This window comes from Python bivittatus, unplaced genomic scaffold (genome assembly GCF_059951505.1).
Source record: "Python bivittatus isolate LINGU-HERP-01145 unplaced genomic scaffold, Pbiv_v1 ctg000320_np1212, whole genome shotgun sequence".
Classification (NCBI taxonomy): Eukaryota; Metazoa; Chordata; class Lepidosauria; order Squamata; family Pythonidae; genus Python; species Python bivittatus.
This window is the reverse complement of record NW_028277052.1, coordinates 4,746,516-4,771,872: the sequence shown is the minus strand read 5'-3', so window position 1 is coordinate 4,771,872 and position 25,357 is coordinate 4,746,516. Positions and strand designations below refer to the sequence as shown.

The 25,357-nt window shown below is 41.6% G+C and overlaps 1 long non-coding RNA gene across 2 annotated transcripts in view; it reads left to right on the top strand.

The window, feature by feature from the left end:
- The window catches only part of LOC103058777 (uncharacterized), a 191,636-nt gene that overhangs the window by 36,717 nt on the left and 129,562 nt on the right, over positions 1–25,357 (top strand). For both annotated transcript variants that reach the window (XR_015795833.1, XR_015795832.1), the window contains exons 2-3: positions 12,450–12,532; positions 17,856–17,966. This is a non-coding gene — a long non-coding RNA (uncharacterized LOC103058777). The remainder of the gene's footprint in view (positions 1–12,449; positions 12,533–17,855; positions 17,967–25,357) is intronic.

The following is a 25,357-nucleotide window of genomic DNA, read 5'->3' as shown; positions in this document are numbered from 1 at the left end:
AAGGCAGATAAAAGTAACCTATCTCATCTATTCTGATCCACCTTGCAGTTTGTATAATGGCCCATTTCAGTTCTGGTAGAACAAAAGTCCCATATTAAGTAAGAGGTGAACATAAAAATGATATCAGATCTAATAATAGTTTTCAAACCAAATGAGATAAGTATATGAAAACGGGGGATGGGGTAACAGGTTGTATTTATCTCTAAAACATATATACATGAGCTCATAGAAAGCAGTTATATTATGTGGGAAGAATTCCTAACAGTAGGAAGTGAGACAGTAGGCAGTGTTCATCATTTCAAAGCTAGTGAACAAAGAGGTAATTCTTACCAAAGTTTTCTTCAAGCAATTGGGGGAATCTTCTGTATTAATCTCATGAGACTTCAGAGATAAACAGGAATGAAGCCTCAATCCCATACCTGGATTTTGGTATTATTTGCATGAAATCAAACTTTTTTACAAGAAAGTGATATATGAACTTTGAAAATTGGTTTGAGGAAGATTATGATTATGATGGTAAGAGTCATCAAAGAGTGACTATTCTTCTCCACTCTTTGATGAGTCTTTTAATCATACTTACATTCTTACTCACTAATCCCCAGTGAGTAAATGCTGTGTATTGCTCAACCATTCCACCTCACTCTCACCTCAAATCTATTTGCATGGGGGGGAAAAGAGGTAAAAGCTGTAATGCATCTGAAAGCCAAGGGCCAAGAAGGATGTGAGTGTGCCAAGGAGAGTGACAACTCACAACCCTCTTGCAGACTATTGGGAGAAAAACATGTGTTTGCAATGGAACTCTATTGCCAGTTCAGAAGAGAGGCAACATAATTTTAGTATCCCTTTTAATAGTTTAATTGTGGTTTGCAGGAAAAATGAGTGTTGTACTCTTTAGTGACTTAAAACGAGAAAATGATAGCTCACCCGCTGTTCCTGAAGAAAGTGAGTCATGAATTCTTCAATGCCACTATTTGACTCACTTTCTTTCCCCAAAAGAACCTAGAAATGGTCCGATGAGTCAAGCAGTGGAGCGGTTCAGATGGCAAAGGTGGAGACATTTGGACGTAGTTTCTCACTATGACCATAAGATACACGGGTTTCTTTTTGTTAAGCTCAGCTTTTAGAAGGTGTGTGTGTGTATGTGCATGTGAATAGTAACTCTTCCCCCCCCCCTTTTTGTAGTAAAGGCCATGTTTTGAATTGAGTGACCTGGGATAATTAGGTCTAAGTAGGGACATCCAGAGGGGGAGGGGATGTCAAAAAAGGCGAGATAGCATCTGCAAGTGTGCGGTTGAAGCCCTGACCCCTTGTTACAGCCATCACGCTTGCAACGTACATAAAAAAAGGAACAAGGTTTTGACTGTGTGGTCATGGCCGCCATCTTGATTCTTCTGACACTTGTAGACACCCCTGGCTTCAAGCTAAATTGGCTCAGCCTGTCTCTCTCCAATCAGGACTCTTCAGCCCCATTTTCCCAGCCACATGCAATAAAAAAAAAAAAACTTCAATGGTTATTCTTCTTGTGATGTCATAACTGCTCACTCTTTCTTTCTTCCGTTGTACCCTTCGAACCTGTGCAGGAACTCTTCCAACAAACTAATCCTGGGTTGAGTTTGGGTATTCCAAATGGGCGTTGATGCTTTGGGCTAGTCCAGATGAAATCACAGCAGTTTACTGTAAGAACTGGAATTGCAAGGGACATAAAATTACATTTAGGGAAGGCTGTGACTGAGTTCATGTACCGGACTAAACCATAGTGTGATTTGTGCATTTTTAATATGTTGTGTGAACCTAATCAATATGCTGTGTAAGCCATGGTTTACCATGTTACATGATCCCAGCTAATTGTGTATGCTACCAACCATGGTTAAACAATCCATAGCTTAGTAGAATGTACAAGTCCAATTACTAGAAGACATATTTTTGTTTGTGTGAGTCCAGTGTGTGAATCCAATTACTAGAAGATGTATTTAGAAGACATTTAGGGTCTGTCTATGGTAGTGTTTTTCAGTCTCGGCAACTTTAGGATTTGTGGACTTCAACTCCCAGAGTTCCCCAGCCAGTATGCTGGCTGGGGAATTCTGGGAGTTGAAGTCCACAAATCTTAAAGTTGCCAAGGTTGAGAAACACTGGTCTATAGAATCTTGAAGGAGGATTAGGAATGAATGCTGTCTAAACCATGGAAGCTAAATGGAGTTGAAAATTAAACTAGATGGAATGACAATTTAACTTGATATTATGTCGTTTTTTATATGTTTTTTCTCCAGAAATAAGTCCCACTGAGTTCAACAGGGTTAACTCCTTGGAGGTATTCCTGATCCTTCAATTTAAATGCTTTGCATTGTGGAACCCCCACATGACTGAAAGTGGATAGGTTGTTTTTCTTCTTCCAACATTTTGCATGTTATCTCTGAAAATGATTCCAAATCCTTTCAATAGACTGTTAAAAGTGGAAGAGAAAATTTGAGACCAGTGGACCCTGATCTCCTGTAGAGAGGAAATTGGACTTATTAGAAATCTTATTTATATGGACAGAGGTGCAGTGGCCCTTTAAATATCTCTTGGGATCCAATTTTACAACAGAGTCCTGGGAAATATGGAAAGTGCCTGTGTTTGTTAAAGCTGGGGTAGTGTCTGCTTGACCTCCTTTGGGATTTATAGTTGCAGAACAAGGGAGCAGGTTTTTAACTGCATTTGCACTGATTTGCTTCTCAGAGAGACGAGGGTTATTTAACATTATTGATTCTTCTTGACTTATCTACTTCAGTTGGTGCTGTTGACCCTGGCGTGGTGTTGGAACAGCCGTTCTCCCACAATGCCCTTGCATTAAGTCAATTTCCATTCTCCCCTCTCCTCCAGAGACATCTTTTGTTCTTCCAAGTGATTGCTCATCCATTGCCTTGGAGAATCGAGTGGCTGCACCTTCTTGGTCCTGCAGTCTTCATTATGAGCTCCTCTTAGGACACTGATCTGCTCCCTCTTTCGCACAAGCCTGAATTTGACAGAGACAGACTTTTGCCCTCCCCACTCCTCTGTTCCTTTTGTCCCCCAACAGAGGTTGTGTTTTGCATAGCCGTGGTCAGAAAAAGAACAGGCTGGTGAACAGCAGAATATTTCCCAGACAGCCATGTTTTCTTCTGGTTCAAGAGGTTTGGGGTTGGATGAGGAATCTCATCACAACATGAAAAGAAAAATGGCTTCTACCATAAGGACCATGGGCCAAGAGCAGTGTTTTCAAAAGAAACAATAAATCAAGCAAGTCCTTTTGTCAATGGCTGGAGAGTGAGGAAAAAGTGGAGATTTGCAAGGAAAGACGATAGGGAGGATTTGCCTAACTGGTTCTACTGCAGTGAATTGCACAAGAAATTGAAGTTTATCAGCAAGATTTGCATTTGCAACTATTTCAAAACTGATGAGATCTAGATTTGCTGGGCCTCAGTATTAGTGAAAATGAGTCAAATAAGGACATCAAGAACTTTCTTCTATCCCTTCTTCCTATCCAGAAACAGCAAAGATTGCTTCTCACAGCCAATCCTTGTTCACCCTGCTGTTCCAGCTCTGGTCCTGAGCCTCAAGTTTTTGAATCAAAGCCTTCAACTAGCCTCAATGTACTATTTTGGAATCATAGCTCACTAACACCCTTCTCTAACCCAGTGCTGTCCTAATATAAGACTACAACTTTCATCATCCCTAGTGGTCCCAAGTTTTTGCCCAAATTCTTAACATTGCCTGTGAAAAATATGGCATGGGAACATTCAGTGACAAACATCAACAGCCCTGGACAAATAGTTTTAAACTGCCGCGCAGCTAAACCTGCACTTTCATAAGTTTTTGGATGGGTATTTATTATGGTCTGCTATTTCATTATAGCCTGTTTTTACGGTGACTGTTCTGTTTCTTGGGCTCCTCTGAGAAGAGCAACAGGCACAGTGATGTTCCTCTTCCTGTTTTTCCTCTCTTCAGCTTCCCCTGGGTTGGAGATCTCTCCTACGTCCTACCCTTGCCAACCTCCTTATCCCCTTTTGTTAACCGCAGGATTTAGCTCTCCCACTGTTTTGGGGTATCTGAAATATCATCTCAGGTATCATGTATTGCTGTCCCCAAAGCTGAGAACACCATTTCTGCTCCTTAGCTTTTCAACTCCTGCTTCACAACTCCTGCATTAATAATAATGATGAAGATGATGATGATGATATCACTGTGCGATCAACAATAATACAGCTTACATCCTGCGGCGATACATTTACACCATCAAACAACAACATCTGCCTATCCCAGGTTCTTGGCAAGGACTCAATAGGTGGATAAAAATGCCACATCCAGTCTAAACATCTGGCTGACTGTCTGACCAACAACAACAACGAAAAGAGGGGAAGTATACTATAAACAACAGCAGAATCAACGTTGATTTAATTTCAGTGGAGTGAATGCAGCATCTTCTAAATATGTACTTGAGCTCCCACTGTTGATTAGCAAGACGTTTCCATCCTCTTTTCTTGCTTTGCCCTGTTATTGCCGTTGTTCAGGCTCACCGTTTCCTTTAATCTTGTTTAAGTCAATAACGGTGACCTGCATCATATGAAACAGGAAATGCTAGCAGCGTTTTATTACTGCGAGGAGGAGTTGGCAGGGACTTAAATTTCCAAGAGAAGAACGACAGAGCGAGAAATGACTCAGCAGAACTGGTGCATTTGTCATTATCGTATGCATGTTCCATCTGATGACACAGCATAGTTCTAAACAAAGGGGTGGAGCATTGTGTACATTGTCGTGGCTGCGATCTTGACTTTTTTTAAACTATACCCTCCAGATTCCCTTGTTGGCTTCTCAAGTCACCTGATTACATGCCATTTGAAGGCTGCAGCTCTTGTCTTTGAGTCATCTAGGATAATGGCACTGAACAAGAAGGACTACATTTTTCTCTGCCTCTCTTGTCCACCATTTGATAGCCCCATAGCTCCTTCAAGTTTGGTTTCTTCTCCTTTTAATGCCGTGTATTGCTCCTGAGATTATTTTTCCTCTCTAACAGTACTGGCTGGGCTTTTACCAAAACTAGAATTTTTCTTCCATTCAGCTCAGAGGGGTATACTTTTTGAACTGTGAACTCTTTCCTAAAGTTATTATCATTGATTATTCAAATAGAACATTGAGACCTCTGGATCCTTTTCTTTAAATCTCCCTCTATATTTTTGTCTGCTTTTCTTCCACCTTACCTCAGAATAGGGTCATTGTATTTGCAAAGTTACTATGGGAAGAGGGAATGTCTAGGAAGCAGGCAATTTATACATTCAAATGAGAAGCAGGAAGGTTCGAAGGCAGCATATTTATCTTTTATTATTTCCACATTGAGTCCCATCAAAAGGATTCTGTTTGACCTCCTTGATGAGGATTTCAAAGCCCTGGAACCTACTGAGGTCCCTGAAGGATCAATTGATCTAAACGCACCAAGTTTGGTCTGCCCTTCCAAGGAGAGACAGTCCTGGTCTCTTGCGCTGCGCAGGCAAGAACAGAAGATGCCGCCAGGAGCCACAGAGAAGCTTGCTTGGTCAATGAAAGGAAAAGGCCGCTGTCTGGTACCATGGCAATAGAGCAGGGATTACACAGGGTGGAAAATAGGTTCCTTTTGATTATTATTCCAATGCGTTCTTCTCAGGCAGCAGCTAAGAGAGGTTGTCATGCAATCTGGTGAGAGGCCTCGTACAAGCAAAAAAGGAGATTCGTTGCAGAGGGTTGTGGTGAAAGCCCCTTCTCAAAATGTGTGGAAGGAGAGGGCAGTTTATTTTATAATTGCCCAGGTATGGCTGGGAGACCAAACAGTGCAGACCAACACATTTATTCTTGGTTCACACTCACCGTCCCTTTCATCAGGCAGGCTCCTCCGTTCCACAGTGAAAAATACATACAAGCCTCAGGTGCATCCAGGGAATCGGCCTTCCCTCCCATCCTGGGCGTGGGGGCTCCACTGTGAATATTCAGCGGCAGGGAAAGTGCTTCCTCTTCGTGCCCAAATGAATTCTCCTCTTAAAATGGGTGAAGCCCATGGGGTTTTCTGCTGATTGTACGATGAAGTGGTCAAGGGGTAGGTGTGAATGCCCAGTCTGTCCCCAGCAACTTGCAGCCTTCCTGGCTTTCTGCACTTCAGGGAGGGAGGGAGGGAGGGAGGGAGGGAAAAGGAAGGAAGGAAGGAAGGAAGGAAGGAAGGAAGGAAGGAAGGAAGGAAGGAAGGAAGGAAGGAAGGAAGGAAGGAAGGAGTTAGTTTTGGTGCTGAGCAGGGATTTCAAACTGGCTTTCTTTCTCTCCCAATATTTTTTATCCTTTGAAGTGGTTCATGAAATAGAGAATGCAGTAACTTAAAGAATAGCTTTAAATGAAATAAAGCCATACTGAGTTTTGTTTTGTTTTTAAAAAGTAGGGAGTAGATAAGAAAATAAGGGCAAACTATACCTTAGTCTGCCATTCATACTGGCACAAGCACCCATTCCTAGCAACAGGGATGCCAAAATGATGAAAAGAGCACCACTATGCCATGAGATACATTTAATGACTTCTCTTGCAGGTAGCTACGTTTAGGCGTAGGTAAAAGCAGAAGTCTTGAAAATGTGCCTGAAAGATAGAGTTGCAGCTCTCCGATGAATCGGGGGGGGGGGGGCAATTTAAGGATGCAGCAGGGGCCCCCACGTTTCAGAGAAGGCTCTGTGGTCCTGGCCCAGCTGAACGGACAAACTCCATAAAGGCTCAGGTCAGGAGTCAAGAAGGGGGCCTGTTACAATAGTTGATCCCAAATTGTTTAGTCTTACAAAGTTGCAAGCAAAATCTTGACCCTGGTTCAGAGGCTAGTTGGTAACTAGAGGTTTTATTTTCTTTTTGCTCTTATAAGGACTAGAAATTTGCTTGGGGGGAAGAAACCAGCATCTATAAGATTCAAAGTCTGCACACCCTGGGCCAATTGTTTTGCAATGTCTGTCTGTCTGTCTATCATCTATCTAAAGATCGATGTGATCTGATGTCTGCCTACCCACCTACTCACCCACCCATCTTTTGTTTGCTTATAGCTCTTGGTTTATGAACAACCCCTCACTTCCATGCTCTGGACACAGATGGACCCATATGGAGCTCTGTAGCAATGAGATAAGTACAATCAGCGTTGCCTCTACGGAGCACCAAGTCCGAGGAAGCAGGAAATTCACATCTGAGCCTAACGCCATGTGCCAACAGTGCAGAGAAATTAGGGACAAATTGGTGTCTAGGTGTGCTACTGCCCTCTACTGGACAGAAGGGGTGTTGGAGGTGAAATTAAATACCCTTTATTTTCCACTGATGAATGAGCATGTCTGGACATCCTTGGGAGCAGAAGCACAGGATTTTATTCTATTCACTTTGGGACAAAAAAATTCCAAATGTCCCCAAACTTCAAATATTTTCACCGTTTAAAACATTGATTTTTTTGTAAAAAAAAAGACCCACTTGCAATAGAGAAACAAAGCTTTGAGTGTTTTGCATTGGGAAAACTGAACACATGTACATTCAGCAACATTTGGGTTGCCCGAAGGAAGGTTGCTAAGTCTTCTTTTCTAAGAGTGTCCTCATCCTGAATAGTGACGGCCACAGGTATACCTGGATCTTTTCGTGGTTCAGAAACAAAAGTACCGATTGAATTTGACTGCGGTAGCGGAGAGAGAATTCCCCTAATTTTTGAAACAAGGAAAACATGAAAGAAAGTTACTCAGACTGGCAAATGTCTTTATGCACGAGGCTAAAAGAACATTAGAGGTTTAAAAGAAAAAGAAAATGAAAGTATTTCTAGGGATCACAGGGTGCTTTGCTTTGACATCTTTTAGAGAGGGGCACACACTGGGGTTCTTTCAGAGGTACCCGCAGGAGGGGTCAAATAAGTCAAGATGGTGGCTGAAACTGTGTGATCAAACCTCCATTTTTAGTATGTGTGGGTCTGTCTTGGCTCCCTTAAAAGAGAGGTAGGAAACTTTTTCAGTAGCAACATTCAACGCTTTTTTTGAGGGGCCTCCAAGACTTGGCAGGCTGCGTGGTGATGATATTGCTGGAGGATCAGATCCCCCCTTTAACATTTTTTTTTTAAAAAAGGACAGATACACTAAGCCTATGGAAGCTTTGACCATGCAATTTTGCTTGGTATTTCTTTTGAAAAAGAAAATAAAAACGGATTTCTGCAATAGGTCTGCTCCATATTTTTGCCATGTAGCCCCGAGGAATCTTGGTGGGCTGGTTGTGCAGAAAAGGGGCTGAGTTTTTCTTCTGCTTCACTTTGGACAGAAGCAAAAGATGCAGTCCCCAGGATGGGCCAAAATGGATTGGTCCCCTTGATGCCTTTCAGTTTCGACTCTGTTCCTTTTTTTTTTAAGCCCTTAGAACTAATGTGAAGTTTGTCGACCACAGTAAACAGTGTTATGGTGAATCAACCCAAGTGCTTTGGTAGTGCACCGTGTCAAACATTTGCTGGGCCAGAGAGTGTGTCTTGAACACAAGGATGGTCTGCTTTATTCTCATTATTCAGTTATGACAGACTTTTCCCTCTCTTTCGCTCAACGGTTTAATTAGCTCTCATTTACTAAGCAGCGCATAAAAAACCATAATAAGATCGACTCTGGGAGACACACACTCTAAGAGATAATTACACTCTGCTGTTCTGATGCTGTCTCAACAGCTTAACATCGCTGTGACTATGGGAAAAAAAATCCATTGCCTTAACTTTAAGTGGCACTGTGCAATCTGTTTTACCCTGTAATCTACTCTAATATGCATAGTAGGTCCCCAAGAGTAAAAGCCTGATTGTATAGCGTTAACAGGCCCTGGCACGTAAGAATGACATCACTGCCGTGTGTCCGCAAGCATTTATAGTTAATTCCAATGTCGAGATTGAATTAATTCTAAATTAGAGTTCCTGATGAATTCAGGAGCTAAACTTTTATACCTTAGGAAGACTCTATGGTGGAGAATGCAGAACGGTGCTGGACTACATAGAAAACTTCTGTAGGAAAAGAGAAAAGAAAAAAGAAAGCTTGAAGCTCATTGAATTTTGGATTATAAATAGGGTCACCACTAAAGACAGGACCTACGAGAATCTTGCTTTTCCTAGTAATCATCTCTTCTCCACTTTTACTGGTGTCATTCTCTATTGCCCCAATATTTTTACTCTTATGCTATTGCAAACTTGTCTCTCGTGTCTAGCAAGTGGGGCCTTCTCAAAAAGAGTGCAAAACCCATCATGCTGCGTGTGTGTTGGAGGTATGCCTATTACAAGGCCTTTGCACAGAACTTAAATGCAGAAAGATGCTTCCCTAGCTATTCTACTCCTTAAGGCTGGGGGAAGAGGGAAGGGTACCCTTATGAGCCTGAATGACAGGATGGAGATGACATCATTTGACTCCACCCCCTTTTTTCTTTTTCAATCAATTATGGGGCCCGCCATTTTTTTTCGAAGTAAATAAGTAGCCATGACCTTCTGTGAGCAACTTGTATACAAGTAACAACCCTGTCTTCTATTGTTGGCTACAACACTGCAGCTTTGGGTGGGGGAGGCAGATTGACAAGATGCTAGGCCAATGTTTCTCCACTGTGGCAACTTTAAGATGCGTGGACTTCAATTCCCAGAATTCCCCAGCCAGCCTGGGGGAGTTGAAGTCCACGCATCTTAAAGTTGCCAAGGTGGAGAAACACTGTGCTAGGCCAAGGTGTTTTGGCAGCCCCAAGACCTGATGTACCCCAGTCTTCCCTTTCATTGAGACGTTTTCTAGTTTCTTTCTGTCCACATCATAAGGAAGGCCATGCCAATGTTTTATGCAGAAGAGATCCTGGTTTTGTTGTTCCCTGCTTGATCTTGACATAGCCTTTGCCCACTCTTGGTGCATTTCATCAAGTATGAAGTCATCTGAAGATTTATGCCTGTTTAAGATACAGAATGAGCACTGAGGGACAATGGCTGAAATAACTGGTTCTTCCTGCTCCCCACAAAGCTAATTCTTTCCCTTCCACACTCTCTTCTATCCCCTTCTCTCCTCCTTGGGAAAACAATTTGGACATGAACCAGTCTGTAGTGGAGTGAAATGCAGAGGGAGATGGCTGGGAAACCCTCCAGTGAACTGGCTTGTAAGATGAGTTTGGTCTCCAAACATGTTCTTGGAGATGGGTCATTAAGCACACTACTTCCACACCAATACATCATTCGTTCACCAACCTAGCAAACAACACCTCCTCTTGCACCTGTTTGTTGAATTTTGTAGTGTGGCTCTTGGCAAATGTGGTCTTCAGCCGGGCAAAGGTTGGGCAGCCATGCTCAAAAGCCAACAGACCTTCTGAATCTGGCCACACTGAGTACCTCCACCTGCATTTCCCATACTATTGGAACTTGTTCGTGGCATGGACCAGAGAGGGCTTCTGTGCAAGGAGATATTTTATGCAGCTACATTCCAGAGCGTGTTCTTTTCAGATCCAATGTGGGTCTTAAATCTGAGACTTGTTTCCTTCTTTCTCAAAGTTGTAAAACCACAGAACTCAAGATTGTTCCTCCCACCTCTCTCATTCATACCAGTCCCTACCTCAAATCTGTCCACTCGGCATTTGTGCAAAGTCTAAAACGATTCTATCCTCATTGCCCACAAAATGCTGTCCTTTGGAGAAGCCCAGATAGAGCCATGATTGTTTTAGCATGGCACCGCAGCTGGGTCAATGGCTTATTTTGGTTTTGGAGTTATAAAAAGCAAATGTTTTGTCAATCTATCATCCTGAAGGAACCAGTCTGGAGACTTGTTAGCGAGGCTTATTTCTGTTTGCTTTCATTTAAGAGCCCACATTCATCACGGCTGGCCCATCTCTGCCAGAGCTATAAAGTCATTGTACCCCAGTTTATTTAGATATGTCTGGCCAGTTAATTGGGGAAGAGGAAGAAAAAAGCTTTCAAGCTTAGGGGAGGATGTTGATCTATGGAATGAGAGATGCAAGTCTGAAAAAAAAAAAGGATTAAAACTTGGGGAAGCAAACAGTGAACAGGAAGAAAAACACAGGCTCTGAGCAGGTAACTGTTGGCCTGCTCTACGTAGGAGCTGTTTGGATGAAGTCTGTAAGAAGCCAGAGAGATGTATAGCTGACCAGCACTTAAGATTAGACTTACATTAACCAGTTTTGAATGTCAGTCATCTGTCCTCCAGCATATTTAATGCATCTGTAGGAAGTACGGAGGAGGAGGAGGAAGCATTTGTAGAACAGGACAAAGGCTTACATCAGTGTTGTCCAAACTTGGTCACTTTAAGATGAGTGGACGTCAACTCCCAGAATTCCCCAGCCAGCATTCTGGGAGTTGAAGTCCACTCATCTTAAAGTGGCCAAGTTTGGACAACACTGGCTTATATAATCCAGCTTTTGGATTGCATGGAGACCATAAGGACTTCCTAGGAGCTCCAAGTTCTGTTCCCCAATTGCTCCTTACAAGGTGTCTTTGCAGCTGGTCTATGACTATCAAGACCAGTAGCCACCAACAGCCACCAAATTCCCTTTAATAATTTGGAGAGTGGCATGTGTTGAAAAGTGAGTAGTAGTTACGTAGTATCATATATGTAACTGGGGCTAGGGTTTTCAGTTTTTCCAGGATTGGGGGGTGGGGGTGGGGAAGTCTTTGATTAACCGTATTTTAAGGTTTATACTACAACGGCCCCACCTCATAATGGTGGGACAGCATGTCACCCATTTTTAATACCACTGAGTAAGAAGACTCTTGCGAAGTAATGGCCGTGGGACAGCAGCATCCTGGCTTTTAAGATGCTGTTAAATGAGAAGTGGAGATGGTAAGAAACAGGAGACGTTGATTTTTTTTTTTTTTTGTAAGTAGTTTTTCTTCACCAGGTATAGTGAAACTTCGCTAGAGTCCTGATAACGTTGCCCTGTCTGTTTGAGTCCAAGGTCCATTTTTAAATGCAAATATGGAGCTGAAGCACTACTATAAAAATCGTAGCCTTTGGAAGCCGCATCCCCAAACTGATGTTCCAAAGTCAGGCCAAGTTGTCCATAATGAAATCTGTTATGTCAAATAATATCCACATTATATATGAAATAGATGTTAGAAACATCTGGGAAAGCTGGTTCCTTCTTAATTCTTTCACCTTGGGGACTCAGATTGTCTGCTTGAACTTGTGCTCTGTGTGTGTGTGTGTGTGTACTTGTGTTTTTAATTCATTTGTGGCATTTTTAAATTGCAGCAATTCCAAGTGACTCCTGGCAGTTCATATCATAAAAGCAGACGTGTAAAACAGATTAAAAAATGGAAACAAAAATCAGTTATAAAAGCAACAATACAATAAGGATCACGATTACCACAACACCACTATTAATAAGACTTGTGCTTTTTTGGCCTAGTTTTGTTTTTTGTTTTCATCCATGGAAAAGAATGACAAGGACACTGAACAATTCTCTTATTCACACAGACTGTTATATCTGAAAATTAACTGGAAGGTACCTGATTCTCAGTGGCTTCTGAAGACCTTATCAGCTGTCATAGCACTTCCAGGTAGGAAAGATTTTTATTTTATTTTTTTTAAGCCCTGTATGGACATGAAAGCCTAGGTCTTGTGAGAATTTCACCAGTCCTTCAAAGATTGCAAAAATATGTTCTCTCTCTTGTTGCATTAGAAACACCATTGCTGACAAGATTATCACAAAAAGTAAGGGGGATAGAATAGATATGTCTCTGTAATTCAAGCATTGGGTAATGGAAAACTTATCCCCTAATATTACTGGAAAGCCTCAGACATGTCTGAAGGGCTGTCTAATCCCCTAACTGACTATACTAGAACTCCTGCGTTGAAGGGTATCTTGCCCACAGTCTCTACCAGGCCAATGGTTAGGGTGGGTAAACTTCCTCCGTGTAGCTTTCAATTTGGTTGGTTGGTTGTTACTTAGAACCATTTCCCCATCATCTTTTTTTGAAGCGGAAAGACAATTTATTTGTGTGTTTGTTTTATAAGGCCACCCAACTCTATAGTGACTCTGGGCTATAGACAAAGTCCACATGTTCTAAGAAAGATGCTTTTAATTTAATGTTGAATTTATATAGGAATTCTGAAATCGCTAGCTGTAATAAGACAATGCACTCATATCTTCTGAATCAAAGAGAAAGAAACAAGAAACCTCCTTTGAGGAACTCCTTTCTGTTTTATATGGGAAGGCTTTTTTCAGGTGGTGAAGTTGAGTGTTGCCAGGCTACAATCTGGAGAATACTCTAGAGACCTCTGGTTGAAAGCACTTTGTCCATCCATGGGTTCTCCTCTCTGGTCCCTCCTCAGATTTATTGGTTCCCCCAATGATCCCATTTTGCAGCCTAGAGGAGATGAACCTGATTCCCCAAAGTGGGCAGGAATAAAGGGTGGTGACCAAACTGGCGTTAGAAGAACAAAGTGGGAGAATCCATGACTTCATCCCCTACTGTAGTCATGTTGCTGCTTTCTGAGCTCTATTTAGAATTCCTCATAACAATCCTTGTGAGTTAGGTTAAGCTGAGAGAAAGTGACTAGTCTAAAGTCCACCCTGGCTTCATGGTTGGATGGAGATTTGACCCTGAACTGTCCCTTCCTGATGAAGCATTTAATCTCTATCCTACGCTAGTGGTAGTGAAGTCTTCCAGCACAGTGGTCCAATACCTCATTTCATTGCTATCCAAATCTTTCTAAACAAGTGTAGGAATTAGGTTTGGAGTTTCTTCTTAGGGCAATACATCAGGGAGTGGTGAGGGAACCAAAAGATGTTCCTAGAAGACAAGCAGTCACAAATGGTTCCTTCAAAATGGCTGGGTAGGAAAGGTTGCTGTTTTGAGCACCAAAGCTCTCTCCAGCAGTTGCTTTCCTCCCTCTACAACCGAAATGGAATCAGGAAGTTGCTCCATCATGTCACAAGCTCATTTGATTCTTATCTCAAAGGCAGACACCCAGACAGCCAGTGGTGTGATGCTAATGTAGCCTCTTGCAGCCTTTGCCAACTATTGATTAAGCATCTGATTTGCTTCCCCTGATAATAGGCCATCAGACTAAGCCAATAAGTGAGAGGAACGCAAACCTGTCACAATCATTCGATACAACCGTGGAGCCAATGGAGAGAAGAAGTGGCAGGATTGGATGATACAAAAGTGGAGGGGGCCATGAGCTGGAGGAAAGAAATCTGTCTTAGCAACAGTGGAAAACACCTTCTCTGTGTCCCCACCCCACCCCTCACTATCCTTCCCTTCCAGTGTCCTCAGCTCAGTTACTCTGGAAGATGCCTGAATAGATTTCTCAATATTTTGAGCTGGCCTGGATCTCCAATGGAATGTGCTGTTTCCCCAAAATAAGTAAATTAATCAGCAATGAAGATTAGCTTACCTCATTCCTTCCCATCAGCTTTTATAAAAATGTTGAGTGTAAGAGAAAAAAGGATTTGTCATTTGATCTTCAGATAGAAGAAATGGCTCTTGTCTAGAGTACTTAATCATTCCTTGGGGCAACTCTGACTGCAACAGCCAGTTTGGTGTAGTGGTTAAGAGATCAGGCTAGAAACTGGGAGACTCTGAGTTCTAGTCCACCTTAGGCATGAAGCCAATTGGGTGACCTTGGGCCAGTCCCTCTCTCTCAGCCCTAGGAAGAAGGAGGCAAGGGCAAACCACTTCTGAAATCATGCAGAGAAAATTGCAGGGATTGATCCAGGCAGTCACCAGGAGTCAAAAGCTGACTTGAAGATGCCCACACAAAAAAACTCTTTTGTGGTTTTCCAAAAATTATTTTATTCACAGAGAAGGAGGAGGAGGAGAAAAGGAGAAGAGGAGGAGGAGGAAAAGAAGAAGTTGCTGCTGCAGTTGCTGGTGGTATTAATTTGCAAATTCTCCTTCTCTGTGAATAAAATCATCTTTCGAAAACCACTTTATCAGCCTGGGGACATTTATTCACCAGTATAGGGTTACTCTTAAAATGATAGGGAAATGTATGACAGACTTCTCCAACTTTAGAGATGTGGTGAGATGACCATGGTCATTAGATCTTCAGGCAGAAGACATTGTTACTGCCTTTGCCCCTACTGATTTGGAATTCTGGGAATTGCCATTCCAGCAATCTGGAAGGCATTGTTGGTAGAAAGCTAATGTATGAAAATGCAGTATGTTGATCACTTCTGGTCACCTTCCAGAAGTGATTGTACTACCTGCAGAGTTTTTCTTTTAATTATTATATGACCACCCTAACTTCAGGAATTCTACCTTTTTCTCTCTGTTGCCTTGTCTGATGTACTTACATTTGTGGTGTTGTTAGTCTTTGTATAGCTTCCATTTGTTTAAATGAGTTTCTCACAAGACGTTTTTTCAATTTGATCTTTATAAAAATGGAGGCATCTTGGTGGAATTCCCCAGCTAGAAAGTGAATTTCTTCTTGGGCATCATCCAGAGGTGTGATTTAAATTCCCAGAATTTTTCCCAACTTGTATAAGCATGGGTGAGATTTTTTAGAGTCCACACATCTGGAAGGCACCCAGGTTGGGGAGAATTAATGTAGGACACATGTCACCCATCTGGAACTGTTCTCACTATTGTCAATAGGTACAAATGAAGATTTAAGTAGACTTTAGTTAGTGGAGCTGGTATGTCAATATTCCTATAAACTAAGTAGAACATCATAGCCAGCCAGTTTTCAAAAATGTTGAAGGCCTCAGGAAATCATGATATGAATACTAGAGGATTTTTCAGATCATTTATCAGTTTCAAGATCCACTAGATAAAGCTATACTGCATCTAACTAGTCCTGCACACTGAATTTATATTGTAAGATTTTAAATATTGGACCTTATGAAAAAGTCACAGAAAACCCCTGAATTTTCTTTCTTTCTTTATATACTCTGCAATGAAGACCTTGGGTCCCAATCCATTTCAGATCATGCTCAACTAGTCCTGGGTCAGAATTAAGTGTTCAGCAGAAACTTTCCATTTCCATGCAGTATGTAATTCTGCACATGTGATGGTCCTACTACTTTGAGCACTGTGAAGTGAAGCACTTTTTAATCTCTTCTCCAGAACCGATGCATTTTCAAATTCCCTATAAGCTGTTTCAAAAGTGTTGCCCTCCAGGTGTGTTAGACTATCATCAATGGCCATGCTGGATGAAGGTGATAGGAGTGATATCAAGACCTCTGGAACAGCATCCCACCAGAGATTTGGGTGGTATCCTTTCTCCTGAGATTCAAAAAGCCATTAAGATCTGGCTTTGGTCTCAGGCCTGGGAATAATGTGTTTCTGAGCCCCTTGTTGTGGTTTTTGTAACGGTTATGACTGTTTTAGCCCGGGCTGTCTGTGTTGTTGTATGTTTTTAACTGTTTTTATTGCTCTTGGATTTTGTAAGCTACCCCAAGTCTACTCTAGTAGGTGGTTATAACAAATGTAAATAATTAAATAATAACAATGACACCTAGGAAGTAAAGGTTGGGGAAGGCAACACCACACAGTTACTTTTTTTTCACGGGCAATAACTGAGTTCCTTGGCAATCTGAAGTTATTACAAGTGCTGGTTTCTATAGGGGCTGTGAATCAGCCAAGATCTGATTTGAATTTGCTGTTCAGTTCGAAGGATCCATTCAGGTCAACTTTGCAGTGCAATTTAAAGAGTTGAATTGAGTTAATTTGAATCTGTGATTCCAGTCATTGATTCTCTCTACTAAAGTGTGCATAAAAGGCCATGGAATCTTTGAATCAAAGTTGAGTGGTTCAACACACTGACTCCATTCAGCAACTCAATTTGAAGGGGTTGATGTGGTCAATTTGCCTTCAAATAATTTTTCAAGCTTTCTCCACCTTCCATTCTGCCCAAAGACTCAAGCTGCTACAAGTTCTCATATAATCTCCAGTCCAATTCCTGGCCACATGAATATTTGCTTAGCAGCCCCAAGGATCTTGCACACACATGCAAAGCATATCTAGGATCTCTCTTCCAACTCAGACTGGGGTCCACAGCTAGCTTAATACATTGACCACGGGGAATACCTTGAAAAAGAACATCATGTGTGTTTGTTTTCATTTGTTGTAATTATTCTAAAGCTTCGATGATTAGTTTTACATTCTCAGCCCCAGATGAGATGAGATTCCCAGATGGAATTCCCTTGGAAGATTGATTAAAGTAGGTGAAGTGGCAACAAATGGGGCGTGTTGTTCAATAATGAGACCATTTAATATCCAGTGTGACTGATAAAGACCACCAATTAAAAAAAAAGAAAGATGGCCAAACTAATTTTTTTAAATGGAAACCAGAAAGGACAAGCTCTGATCTTGCAAAGCATCCATTAAAAACAATACCTCATCCCAGGAAAAGCCCCCAGGACTTTCATACTCACTTCAAGACTCACTTAAAAGATGGCAGGAATTGGGACAACATGAATATCTGGGGGATACCATTCCACAGGGCATGCACCACACAGAGAAGGTATTTCATTGAAGCATAGTCCTTCTAGAGGTTTTGCACCACCCCTTGATTGTACCTACATGTAGCTATTGCAGATTGTGGAGGAGGTGGAAGAGAAGATGGTGAAAAAGAGAGGTGGAGCTGAATATATAGTGGCCAATAGCAAAGAAGAAGTGACACAGACATTTTTTTTTTTGCACTGAAAAGTTGTAGAATGTACACTGTGTGTTAAGAAACCCAGGTCTCTGTTTCATCTGTGAGAAATGGAGTTGAATCTTCTGATGATTTCTAACTCACCCATTTTGTGGAGAAACTGTTTTTGGTTGTTTCTTTTTTTCACAGACAATAAACTTGTTAATCTTTAACAGGCTGCAAGACTGTTTTGCTGGAGAAGATTATAACACACCTGTCCTTCTGTTCCATTCTTAGGAGATGTTTTGCAACACACATTGGATGGAAAGATGCAAAAAGATGTCCTATTTTCCAAAGATCCCAGTCAAGACATCCCCCACAACTGCTTTCCAGATTTCTAGATCACGTGTAAGTAATCTAGAGATATTGTTATGAGGAATTTGCCACAACTTGGCATAGATTTCTTTTCCAGCAAAATGAAATGAGGTCCTAACATTCATCTTGACATGAAGGCAGTCCAGTGAGGAGCTCATCCTCTTGGGGGCATGAGGACCTTCCCTTTGATTAGGCTCTTGAAACAACTCTTCAATGGAAATGGACTTCTGGTCACGCAGAGAAGCTCATCTACTCAGGCAGAGAGATGTGACTGCTGTGTTCCATTTTATAGAATCAGAGTCTATACATAACACTTGGCAAAGCTGCTTTGGAGACGTGCTTTGTAAACACCTTTGTCAAAGTTGGGCACCTCTAAAGCTTTGCATAGCTCTAGGGCCTGTAGTGCAAGTTGGGTCAAAACTAGCACCCAACAGTGTATTGGAAGATACACACAAAGCCAGATAGTTTTGAGCTTCTGATACACAAAAATACATACTTTGGTGGGTTAGGGACATCAGGCATAAAAATGTGTATTTTTGTTGCATGCAAGATGCAGCTAAAAGTCTTCCTTAGGTCAGGAAAATTGCATATGAGATAAAAGTAGAGATGTTTGCAGCCTTCATCTACAGAATAATGTGAAACTGAATGGACTCATGATTGATACTGACATAGACTGGATGTAACCTGATTCCTACACCCCTTGTCCTTTATGAGCCAATCAGTTCCAAGTTTTTATGCCCTCTTTGTAAACTAATTCCCTCCCCTCCTCTCCCCTCCTCTCCCCTTCTCTCCCCTTCCCTTCCCTGGTTGATTTATTGGTCAGAAGAGATGACACATAAGTTTTACTATGGAAATGGGACAACAGAATCCAAGCGAGCTCCAAATATTTTCAACCAAAAAGTTATTTAGTTTGATTAATTTAACTTGATTTGATTTCCTGAATTTCTGGAGACCAAAAGAGCAGGCAAATTTTTTCTGGTGATGGAAGGATGCACTTAAACAGAAATTCAGCTTCCATGGTATGAGGACTCAATCTTGGCTTACCTCCCAGGATTGTTGTGAAAAGGGAAAAAGAGAGAGCTTTGTGTAATGAGATCCTGTTAGAAGAAAAAAACCTACCCTTGAATGTCCAAGATTAAAAACAGGATGCAGTTTTGCATACAACCCTTCTTTGTTGTTTTGCTCCAAGATTAGTGGATAAAAAGAGATGATACTCAGAAAGGTATGCATATGTTAATACATTCAAGAAGTGTGACTGTGTGTGTTTTTTGTTGAAACAAAATTGCAATTTTATGGTCCCTTAAATAGTAACCATGTATGATGGACTAATCTATAACTGGCCGCAGCCCTGTTTGATACATGCAGAAGTGTCATCTCAGAGTTCATGCAGCCCTCTATCCCTGAACGAAGGCAAATCTGTGTGAGCTAGGTGTGTATTAATAATCTTTGGAGTGTGAAAACCAACAAGGTCAAAAAAACTCCAGTCGATATGGGAATGTCTTACTTCCAGATGATGATGAATAATCATATCATCATTCTATTCTGGTAGCAAATTTAAACACTGAGCTATGATAGAGTCCCAACCTATCTATTATAAAACAAGAGGGAAATAGGAACATAATCATAGTGTTCCTGGGGACAGTAGAAACCAGGGGAAAAGATCTTAATGGGGTGGGTCTTCTCCCCACCTCAAAAAAGCCAAAGATGAGAGCAAAGAATCCTACAGCAGGACAGGCCACCTTCAGCCCCTACCACATCTAGCCTTTCTCTCCAACTGCACCCCAAAATGGGGTGTGGGGGTGTGGGTTGCCATTTTCATGAAATTTCACACTTCAAAATGGGAAACAGATCTACACATTTTTGGCAACAATCACACTTACGTTAATGCAGGTAAAAAGTGAAGGAAATCTTCATTCCCTTTTTGGGGAAAAAAGCAATCATTCCCTTCTTCACTCCCTTCTTCGGGACAAATTAGGCTATTTCAATCCTGCTGGTATGTCCAGTACAGCTGTATCTGCACCTCCTCGCCCCTGTAGCTTTCTTCCTTCCCAAAATAGGAATTCAGCAAGCCCTTTGTTCCACAATACAAAGTGAGGGAGGAAGCAGACATCCAGGCTGGAGAAGGAATAGAATATCCTAAGTGAAGGTAGATATAGTTGACTCCCCTACAGTTAGAGCACTTTTTTCTTGATGATGAGCTTCCCACTTTCTGTTGAGCAGAAGTTTACATTTGTTAGTGAATTCCTACTCTATCATCCCAAAATGGCATTATATTCAGCTTAAAAATGAAAGGGGAAGAATGTGATGGGTTCTTTTCCTCCTAAACTATGTGCAGAGGAATAATAATAATAATAATAATAATAATAATAATAATAATAATAATAATAATAGATAGATATGAAGCTGTATGGAAAAACACCATCTGAAATAGAATCGCTGCTCAACACTGTCCGAATATACAGCCAAGATATTGCAATGGAGTTTGGACTGGACAAATGTGCCACCTTTATCATCAAAAAGGGAAAAAATAGTGAAAACTGAAGAAATCAAGATGCCCTATGGAAATAACATCAAGAGTCTGGATGAAGAAGATCGCTACAAATATCTGAGCATCCTTCAGGCTGACAACATCAAGCACTCTGAAGTCAAGAAGAAGGTTAGTAGTGAATACATCATGAGAGTGAAGAAAACCTTAAAGTCCAAAATCAGTGGAGGAAATACCATCAAGGCAATTAACAGCTGGGCAGTTCCAGTCATTAAATACACAGTGGAATAGTGGACTGGACTCAAGCTGAACTAGAAGCCCTGGATAGGAAGACCAGAAAGATAGTGACAATGAATCATGCCCTTCATCCACGCAGCGACGTTGACAGACTCTACTTACCAAGGAGCATAGGTGGGCGTGGAATGTTGCAAGTGCACCAGACAGTTGAAGAAAAAAGGGCATAGGAAGGATATCTCAAGGACAGTGAAGAAGATGCACTGAAGTTAGTACACCATGAAGGCTTACTGAATACCGAAGAGACCAAACTGGTCTATAAGAAAGACCAAATGAAGAATAGAAAAGAGACATGGCAAGGCAAAGTATTACATGGCCAGTACACACACACAGATAAAACTAGCAGGCAAAGCAAATAACAACAAGACCTGGCAATGGCTAAGAGCAGGAAAGTTGAAGAAAGAGACAGAGGGGCTAATTCTGGCTGCACAAGACCAAGCTTTAAGAAGAAATGCACACAAAGCCAGAATTGAGAAGACAGAAAATGCCGCCTCTGCAAAGAAGCTGAAGAAACAGTGGACCACCTAGTCAGCTGCTGCAAGAAGATCGGACAGACTGACTACAAACAATGGCACGACAAAGTAAAAACAATGGTGCATTGGAAGATCTGCAAGAAATACCATTTGGCTGCAAGCAAGAACTGGCGGGACCCCAAAACAGACAAAGTAGGAGAAAATGAAGAAGCTAAAGTGCTCTGGGATTTTAGAATTCAGACAGATAAGCACCTGCCACACAACACCCCAGACTTAACAATTGTTGATAAGAAAGAGAAAAAAGTCTGGATGGCAATACCTGGAGACAGCAGAATAGAAGAGAAAGAACTGAAGAAAATCACAGAATATAAAGACCTGCAAAGAGAAGTAGAACAACTGTTGCAAAAGAAAGCAAAGGTAGTACCAATAGTAACAGGTGCCTTAGTTGCGATCACAAAACATCTGGAGCACCACTTGAAGACCATCAGCCTTGACAAACTCACCATCAGTCCATTGCAAAAGGCAGCTTTACCTGGAACAGCTTCCATCCTGCAATGATACCTTTAGCACCATCAGACAACAACATCTGTCTATCCCAGGTCCTTGGGAAGGATTCGATCAGTAGATAAAAATGCCAAATCCAGTCTAAACATCTGGCCAACTGTGCGACCAACAGTAAAAATATTATTTTAAAATCTTTTTTATTTGTCACACTGAAATATTTTGTTGCTGCACTAGGGCAAAAAAATAAATTGCACATGCTTCCCAGAGAGGTTTTGAGAGAGAACGAAGCTTGGCTTTCCAACTATTTTTGTCACTCTCGATTAAGGCTACCATACTGAAACTCCTGGATGATTAAAAATGAAAATGGTCAGGTCTCTGCTTCACAGCAGATTTGATTTAATACTTTGGGGCAGAAAAGGGAGTGTTTGGTGGAGTCTCTCGTAGGAGGAGTAAGACCTCTCTTTTTAAAATATTCTCAGTACAGTGGTACCTCTACTTACGAACTTAATCTGTTCCGTGACTCTGATTGCAAGTCGAGTTGGTCGCAAGTCGAAGTAAATTTTCCCATAAGGTTCAATGTAATTACCGTTAATCCATTCCAGCGTCTGTGGACCACGCGTCAGGGGCGGAAAAACGGCCGCTGACCATGCGGCAGGGCGGAAAAAATGGCCGCAGACCATGTGGCACGGGCGGAAAAACGGCCGCGGACCATGTGGAACAGGCGGAAAATAGCTGCAGACCACGTGGCATGGGCAGAAAATGGCCGCGGACCACGTGGAACGGGCAGAAAATGGCTCGTAAGTCGAGGCGAATTTGTAAGTAGAGGTAAATTTTTGGGGCCGGAGCTGATCGTATCTCGAAAATTTCATAAGTAGGGGCATTCGTAAGTAGAGGTATCACTGTATCTCTTGTTTGAGAGGCAGTGACCTCTGTTTGTGGAGAGAGACTGTTTTGTGTGCCCTGTTTTAACCTTGGATTTAAAAAAGTGTGTCCCTTGCTTTTTAGCGCTGGAAGAATGAATATAAATATTGGACATATTTAGGCCACACAAGAAATCATTAATAATATTGCGATTTAATAAACTGTAGATAATGATAAATAACCATAAAACATAGGTAACTGCCTTAGAAACTGGGTCTAAAAAAGAAAGGCTTAGACATGTAGTTCAGTGGTCAAGCAAATGCTGTTATGTGCAGAAGGAAAATCAATCCTTGGTTTCAATACTAGGACTGAGTAAAACAGGGGACCACATCCTGAGGCTTTTAAGCCACGTATGATCCTCCAAAACTTTGGTTGCAGTCCCTGGAGTCTCCACAAAATTGCCACAGCTTGTAATTTTTAAAGTCATAGAACCACAACCCCACTGACTAATTGAATTGAATTTTAATTAGTTTTGTCTAAAATGCCCCTATTTTATTTTTGGTGCATGACTTCAAGCAAGGCCATTCTAAATTACGGCCCTCGGGCTATGCAAAGTTGCATACTTTTGCAGAAGAGATCTGAGTTAAATGGACAATTAATCTAGCCAGGCAATAAAGCTCTTCTTTTGTTCAACCGTGGGAAATCGTTGTTATCTAGACTCTAATTTTCACTAGGGTTATCTTTCCTCAAAATTTCCTGCAGATTTTCACAGAGGGATTGTCAGTTTAGGTTCCTTTAGTGCTGCAGACAAATTTCTAGTGGCCAGGAAAAAGAAGACAGGATAAATAGGGGAAAGGAAGTGTCAATACTAAAACATGAAAAATATACCAAAAGGGGCTTAGGACTGATGTTTTGCCCTGTTGTATTTCAATTCCAGGAGTTATATATCCACACATCTGAAAGATAACAAGCTGGGGGGAATATTGTAATGATTGTATACACAACCTCCACCCAGTAGATGGGGAAATTCCTAAAAAGTGCAGTTCTACATGAGATTTTTATTTATTTATTTATTTTGCTGGGACCACATGAGAATACTCAAAAGATGTTTTTCTGGGGAGTGTTGAAAGAGCTCATGGTGTGTATTTGTCAAAGAACAATCCTGGAGTGGAAATGGGATGCTGAACTGCTATGAGCACAAGGAAGGGCCAAGCCAGGAACAAGCAAGGACAGAAGGCAAAGGGACTAATGTTTAGATCAGGCTAGGCCAGTGTTTTTCAAACTTGGCGACTTTAAGATGTGTGGACTTCAACTCCCAGAATTCCCCAGCCAACATAAAGTTCTTCAAACTTGGCGACTTTAAGATGCGTGGACATCAATTCTCAGAATTCCCCAGCCAGCATGCTGGCTGGAGAATTCTGGGAATTGAAGTCCACGCATCTTAAAGTCGCCAAGTTTGAAAAACACTGGGCTAGACCAATGGGGAAGATTCATACAGCCTTCCAATCTAAGTGAGTGAGACAGAGACACTTATTTCCTTCCAAGCTTGAAGTTGATGTCCTACCAGGCTTCATCTGAATTTCAAATGTTGAGTCTGTCAATCTCCTGATATATTTCTATGTATATCTAGCACCTAAAATACCTGTGACACACGCATACACTTTCACACCTGCACACACAGAATATATAAGCTCTCCTCAAAGCAATAGGGTGTGTTTTGAGCTTCTTCACTTTGCAACCCAATTCTGACAGACCAAGGCAAATGATCCTCAGTTGTCTTATGTACATGTTTAAAATGGAACAAAAGGATAAATGGGCTCCTTGTCCCCAACCCATGGCAGATTTGCCTTCCCCTTCCCTCTCCCTCTTTCTCTTTCACACAGAATGAGCTGCAGGTGTTTTACTAGAACACAAAAGTTAACAAGGCTAGAGGTGTTGGCCAACAGCCAGGAGAAGAAAATTGCCCAGAAGAGAAAGATGAGAAAATGACGAGAATTGTCCCATGCTGAGTTTTTGTACCTTTGTGACTCCCAAAGCGAATGCATCGGTCAGTAATCAAAGGTTTAGAAAGTCCTTTGGCTTCTTATAGCTTGGCCTCCGAATCAGAATGCAAAGACCATCTGCTAGGACGTTGTTCTCTTTTGAGGACTATCAACCATATCGTCATCTCAGTTACGCCACTGTAAGCCCGTAACTTTGTCATGGAGAAAATCAAAAGGAGTTACTTTTTTGGCCATACATCAGGGCAGTTGACTGATGAAAATCTAAATTTGTACCCCCCTCCCTCTCCTGCAAGCATATGTTTCTCTTGCCAGAGTAATATTTGTGCCCTCTTTCCCCTTTTTAGCCAAGTTGTCATGGCGATAGTCTTCCCTTCTCTGGAGCTGGGGTGGAATTTCTGGATTATTGCCTTCAACATTTATCTGCCCACCTCAATCAAAGTAGGAGTTCAATGAAAGTGCAAGACACAAAGAGAAGGCGGCACTGGCTACTGATCTCCAGCCTTCTAGTCTCATCCTCTTTGGAGGCCAAAGTGTTAGTTGCCAAGCCCATCCTCAGATGTCCCAATAAAACCATGCTTTGTCTAGCACTTGCAATATTGATGGCGAGTTAGTGGGGAAAGGGACGGGCTCTTTATTGCTTTGAAAACAAGGCCAGCTTATGGGGGAGCGTATATTATTGAACAATTAAAACAAGAGTTTTGGTAACATAAGCAGGCTGTAGCTTTTGAGGATTCTGGGAAAGGAAGCCTTCCTGAACAACAACAACCTGGGTGCAGAGTGTACCTCTGCACCCAGGTGACAGAT